The sequence below is a fragment of the Amblyomma americanum genome, chromosome 1 (genome assembly GCF_052857255.1).
Source record: "Amblyomma americanum isolate KBUSLIRL-KWMA chromosome 1, ASM5285725v1, whole genome shotgun sequence".
NCBI lineage: Eukaryota > Metazoa > Arthropoda > Arachnida > Ixodida > Ixodidae > Amblyomma > Amblyomma americanum.
The window spans coordinates 492,458,196-492,464,615 of NC_135497.1; the positions used below are offsets into that span (position 1 = coordinate 492,458,196).

The 6,420-nt window shown below is 48.8% G+C and overlaps 1 long non-coding RNA gene across 1 annotated transcript; it reads right to left on the bottom strand.

Annotated features, from left to right (window-relative positions):
• Positions 1–1,081: 1,081 nt before the first annotated feature.
• LOC144105215 (uncharacterized) lies at positions 1,082–5,748 on the bottom strand. The gene is made up of 3 exons (XR_013308723.1): positions 5,163–5,748; positions 3,263–3,644; positions 1,082–2,728 (listed from the first exon to the last, which is right to left on the bottom strand). It is a non-coding gene; the product is annotated as an uncharacterized LOC144105215 (long non-coding RNA).
• Between the last annotated feature and the right edge of the window lie 672 nt (positions 5,749–6,420).

Below are 6,420 nucleotides of genomic sequence, written 5' to 3' on the forward strand. Positions count from 1 at the left end.
TCCGGGACATTACGGCACTGACATAACTTTTTAAAGACCTTGCACGTGGCCAGAGGAAAAATAATACAAAAAATTGATCGTCTATTATCGTAGATAGGCCAAATGCGAATTAGGTGCGCTAGCAGTTTGGTTTTCCCGTCGGTTCGGGTGTTAATATCCAGTATTCACGTCTGGCAGTTGTCCCGTATGGCTATAATGGGTAAATGTCCATATATGCGGAATTCGTCATTCCTTCCATTCATATGTCTCTGCTGCTCCGGGCGCAGTGGTGCAGCGTCAAGAAATGCGCCACTGCCCTTCTATGGCAAGTGTTGCCATCGGTGGGACTTGGGTTGCTTGGGTTAAGATGCGACCCAGGCTGCTCGTCACCAACAGCCTATGAAGATTAAATGAGCTGCCGCCTGACACACACACACACACACACACACACACACACACACACACACACACACACACACACACACACACACACACACACACACACACACACACACACACACACACACACACACACACACACACACACACACACACACACACACACACACACACACACACACACACACACACACACACACACACACACACACACACACACACACACACACACACACACACACACACACACACACACACACACACACACACACACACACACACACACACACACACACACACACACACACACACACACACACACACACACACACACACACACACACACACACACACACACACACACACACACACACACACACACACACACACACACACACACACACACACACACACACACACACACACACACACACACACACACACACACACACACACACACACACACACACACACACACATATACTGTTGGCTCCCTTCATAAGTTTGTCAAACGGGCCCCTCATTTACTTTACCTTGTCTGATATATATATATATATACATATATATATATATATATATATATATATACATATATATATATATATATATATATATATATATATATATATATATATATATATATATATATATATATATATATATATATATATATATATATATATATATACAACACACACACACATACACACACAACACACACACACACACACTTGGGAAGGTTGTCCACAACCCCGTGGGCAGCCTACCACAAAACCGGCTGGAAACAGACAGACAAACACATAACGGCTAAATGCGGGGAATGACCACTATAAGTGCTCGCGCACGAAAAAATCATTACCCTGGTGTTTTCAGAACTCCACCTCACCTCCTTACTGTTTCTTTCGCCCTGCCCCCGTAACCTGTCCTCTTCTGCCTTTTATTCTCTGTTTCTATTTTTTATCTCTTATTCTCACCTACCTTTAACTCATGCTCTGCACCACCTCCTACTATTTCTCAGGAATCCCTTGGTTCCTCACTCCCTCCCTCCATTACTTTTGTTCTTTCTCTTCAACCCTCTCTCATTTTTCCCCGCTTCCCGGTATTTCTTTCGGCCTTACTGCCATACCAGGCCACCTGTCGCAGCTCCCCATGTATGGACACACAGCCTTCAAGCTTATCTCCCTACTCCCCGGATTTTTTTCTGCTTCGCTGGTGTATTTCTTTCCATAGTTTAGTTTTGGAGGTCTACTGGTTATTCCTCTTTAGCAGCCACCATGCCTGGACAAGATTAACCTTCCCCATACTAGCACCATTCCCACTTCACATCCTCCTCCCCCTCACCGGGGATTCCTTCTTGGAGTGAAGGCCCTGTTTAAGCCCCGCCCAAGGAATGGACGGTTTTTCCCAGACGAAGACAAGTCATCCTGTAGAAATGTTGTATAGATCCCAGAGGCTTACCCTTCCTTGTTCACTATGTGATTGCAAGACACACATCAACCTGCCCTCTCTCTACCATCATCGTCAGCCATGCCACTGAGAAGAGCTGGCACTTCTGGAGGTAGCATACGCTAGTCATCACTACACTCATTTCAAACATAGCAGGCAACATTGCCAAAGATAGGACGCGTTGTAGAAGGGCGGCAGATTGGGCGAGTTGGTGTTCCATGATAACAAGAAAAGTAAAACAGTGCCGTATCTGTCTCCTTTTCTTTCTGGTACAGTTGTCTAGCGATGTTTGAATTTTCTTGTTCCCATAGGACACCTTTTCGCGCTAGCTAAGCCCGAGCCTGAAAAGTAGTCCGCCATACAGCCAAAGTGAACACAGAGATTTTTAATTTCAGCAAATATCAAGTACCGTTACTGGCAACCTCCGGCAGTTCATTTCAACTCTTCCTATATTTTCGTCCTGCGAATCATCGAAACTTGCAGATGTAAGAATGGGTGTGGCGGTATGATACCCGGCTGGTAGAGCGAATCGCGCTGCCTTCATTTGCGCCAAAAATGTAGTGCACACTCAGAGAAAATTATAGCCAGAGGGACCGAACACTAAGCGCCACAAAGCTTTAACCATTATTTTCGATGATAGCTCTTCGTTTTATGCCACTCTTTGTTCTTGTGAAGACACTCATCAAGGCTTCGAGAGGAACGAATATGTGGAGGAGTAATATGGTTCGGCGGGCGCGCTATTTCCGCAGCCTCCGGTGCGTTGCGTGCTATGTATGAAATGGAGTATACTGTATGAGTACATCTTAGCGATGTTCTGTAGATGATAATTGTCGAGCTCCAGTGAGGTGCCATTCGAAGCTCTCTGTGCAGCTTCAGGAAATGCCGCTGCAGCTACCAGATCTTCCTGAAAAGGAAAAGTGCCGCACTTGACTGCTCCTGTCTGTCACAGTAAAACATAGCGGTGGCATGCAAGTATTGATGCCTGCCTTAGTACATATGGCTTGCCAGCTGTTTTCTGCAAAGCGTATACTGTGAATCAACATTAAAAAGTTTAGAAGTACTGAGTTATGCAAATATTTAATTAGCAGAATATCCAAACAGAACTCTGAAATCGCATTGCACTCAAGTGTAACAATAGACGAGTACCCGCACTGATGAAGTTATTGCTAGTTGTAATAAATGAAACATCATACTATGCACAACGTAAAGCTGGTTCCAATAACCATACTCCGTCGACTATGAAGGAGGCTCACCCAGCCTCCTTTAATTCCCCGATGTCTGCATAGTAGAACCAGGATGTCAACAAAAACAAAATGGCAAGTAGTGTCATATCCCTTCATGGTGGCAAAGCCGAGTATTCACGCAATGGCATGAGAGCATGGGATGCTCACGTCGTGACACGGCATGTACGCCATAGTGCGAGAGCGTCAAGAATTACCTCTTCCCAATTGCTTTTGTTGCGCCTTGCCCAGCGCTGTAGCGCCTTTTCCCGGGCGTGTACGCAGTCCGGAACGGCGTCGTCAACCAGTGTCTGCATGGCCACCCGATGTCTTCGAGTTGAACGCAACTGTGCAAGCGTTGGGCCACTCCGCTGTGTGCCAGCATCGCACGTCGTGAGTGCCGCCCGGCCACCGGGCGACGACATCGATGATCCAGCAGTGGCTCCAAGCCACGAGCTGCACGTTTATCTAATGGTAGAAGTGGCGGCTGACGTAGGCTTCTTCATGCTGCACATGGGTGCCGTAGACTGCACCCACGACGTGCTAAGAGTCGGCGAGTGCGTAAAAGCTGCCTCCCGCAGCTGGCTAGGCGTCGGCGAGCTGGGGAGAAAACGGAAGTGGTCATCTTTAGTTGCACGCGGATGTCATGCGCGGTCTTGCACACACTCGCACGCGCACATAGTAAAGGAACGCGCATTGTTACGTTTCGCCTACGACGCGCGGTATAGCCGTCGCGGATGCAACGGACGCCGGGGCTTCGTTCAAAGTGGCGGTCATTTTGGCCCGTTCAGCACTGCCGCAACGCCTCCCGCCAAGCGCGTCCAGGCAGGTTTCAATGCCACGTGTCATCGTGTGTGTGTGTGCATGTTGGTGCCCACGGTTGTCAAAGCGCGGCAGCCGGGGAGAGGAGCTCCCCAACTGGGAGGCGAGGAGGTCTGACCGGCGCCGGCCCGGCGGACGCGTCACGTCACGTTTCAACATGTCCGTGCGTCGCCGTCTCGTGCGCCTCATCCCGAGCCGTTCCTTCTTGCCCTCGACTCCGAGGGTATAAAGGCAGCTGCCCCGGACGCCAAAAGAGGCTTCGATTTCTTCCGTCGAGTAACGTGGTCGCCCTGACCGGCTGCTCTTTTGCGATGCAAGAATAAACAAGTTGTTCCGTTGGAAGTCGACTCATCCTTTGCCAGGACCTTCGGATGTTTCCAGCTGTGCCCCAGGCCGCCAGGCCAACCCTACCCTTGGGGCTTGCGACCCATTTGCAACAGCATGTATATGCAGTTAATCTCACGCTGACCATCACACAGCCACATGACGACGACTCGAAATAACAAAAAAGTTTGGGGGACACTTATCCTCCGCCTCTAAGGGTATGACGCTACAGCGGTTCCTCTTGCCCGTGCAGACACGGACACTGTTTCCTCTTTCACAATCACATTCATTATGTGAACGAACACAAGACATGCATCGAAGAACCCGCTTCAACCAAGACGCACAAAGCGTGTCTGGCTCGCCACTCGAGGGTAGGGCCTGTATTACTGTGCAGGCTATATAGGTACGGATATTAGGAATACAGAAACGGGTCTAGTGCGTAGCAGCTTGAGAGGCGACGCTTGAAATTTGAGTCGTCGTCTACTGTGTGTATGTATGAGGGTGAGGAGCATGACGGCGGCTGGCAGACCATGCGCTTGGCCCGTTGCTCGCGGTTGCTCCGATCGCTGAAGATACATGCGCCACTGGTGTGGCTAGCGCCATCTTTGGCAAGCTCATGTAACAGCCATCTTTTCATCCAATCTGGATTCTTCCGTCACGCCGACGACATGGCAACGTCGACACCGGGTTTCCTGCGGCACGGGGCCCTTACTAAAGTGAACGACCCCTACGGTGTCGCATAAAATCACGAATTGCGCTCGTGAGCCTCAAAACATTATCCGCGTCAATCGATACCTTCGATCTAATAAGATCTGTTGGCTTGCAGTCATGCACATGCAGAACAGGAACTCTGTTTAGACATCGTATGTAAGGAGCTGTTGTTCTGCCGCGAAATAGTTAGAATGCGTGGCCTCGTCAAGGGAAGCAAGCGGCAGTGAAACAACGAAAGACACAGGATAAGAATAAGCTTACCGGATTCATTCTCTGATGTGGCGGACGACGGCAAAAGCAACTCTGTGTACTGTGCGGCGTGCTGTGGACTCGTGGGCCCGATCATATCTCCGGCAGGGATATGAACAATGCTCGGCGACGGGTGCTCGACCACGGGGCTAAGAAGCTCGGAGGCTACGCCGTCTTGCCCGAAACGTAAACGCCGCTCCAGCTGCTTCTCGCTGAACGTGTCAAAAGGTTGGTCCAGTGGCGAAACACAGGTTCCAGGCGCAGCAGGCGCTCGGCGAGCATCTGGAGGCGGACCAAGCGCAGGGCAGTCATGTTGTATGAGACAGAACAAGAACAGATCAAGCAGCCTTGATTCCAGTCATATTCATTTTCTCTTGTTTTAGTCTAGTTTCTTTCGTGCAAATGACTAATAAGCTACGAAATATTAAAACTCCGGTTAGATGGGATTGTGCCAGAAGATTTAAATAAGACTGGACTAAAGTGCTCTCTGCAAGCAGGCCGTGCTTTCGCACGATTCAGTCGAGAAATAGTTTCGAAAGCAAGCAGAAGTCAAAGAAAGCGCTCAACGCAATGATAAAAAAAAAACACGATGAAAAAAAAGCGCAGGAAGAAACTAAAATTTCTTAAACTTCGGAAACTATTTGAAGCGGATACGTACGGTAATGGTTGTCATGAATAAAGAAATAGGAAACCGAACATAATTTACAGGATTTCTTTTCGAAATCGCGCACATACCAAGAAGGAAACCTGAAGACCCCGTTATTCATAGGGTGAGAAAAAAATGGTGGTCTGCATAAATGTGCGCATCTGCGAATATGCTTGCAACTTCCGCTGATTAAGATGTTCGGATGTTCGCGCAACAAGGAGAACACAGGGGAAAAAATGCCTTTCTTTGCGTTGCTTTTTCATAATAGGATTCTTTTCTGCTTTGCACCCTTTACAAAGGCCCTCAGAAAAATACAGAAACAGACCTGTCAGAATGGCGCGCAAAAAAAAAAGAAACTAAAGGAAGCAAATCCTAAACACTTGTTCGAAGGCGCTGCACCTCCGTAAAAACGTTCCCCCCCCCCCCCCCCCCCTTTCCTGCGCGCAGCCGGGCCAGCCTTGTGTGCCTACAGCAGTCCACGAGCTTGGAGACATCCTTGTGGGAGCGGGGAGCTGGCAACAAAAGAGAATCGAGAAACAAGGTGCGGCGTGCTGAAGTCAAGAAGAGAGAAAGGAAGCTTTGCTGTGTTTTGTAGATTTTCCTCCTCCTGCAAGTCACGTGACA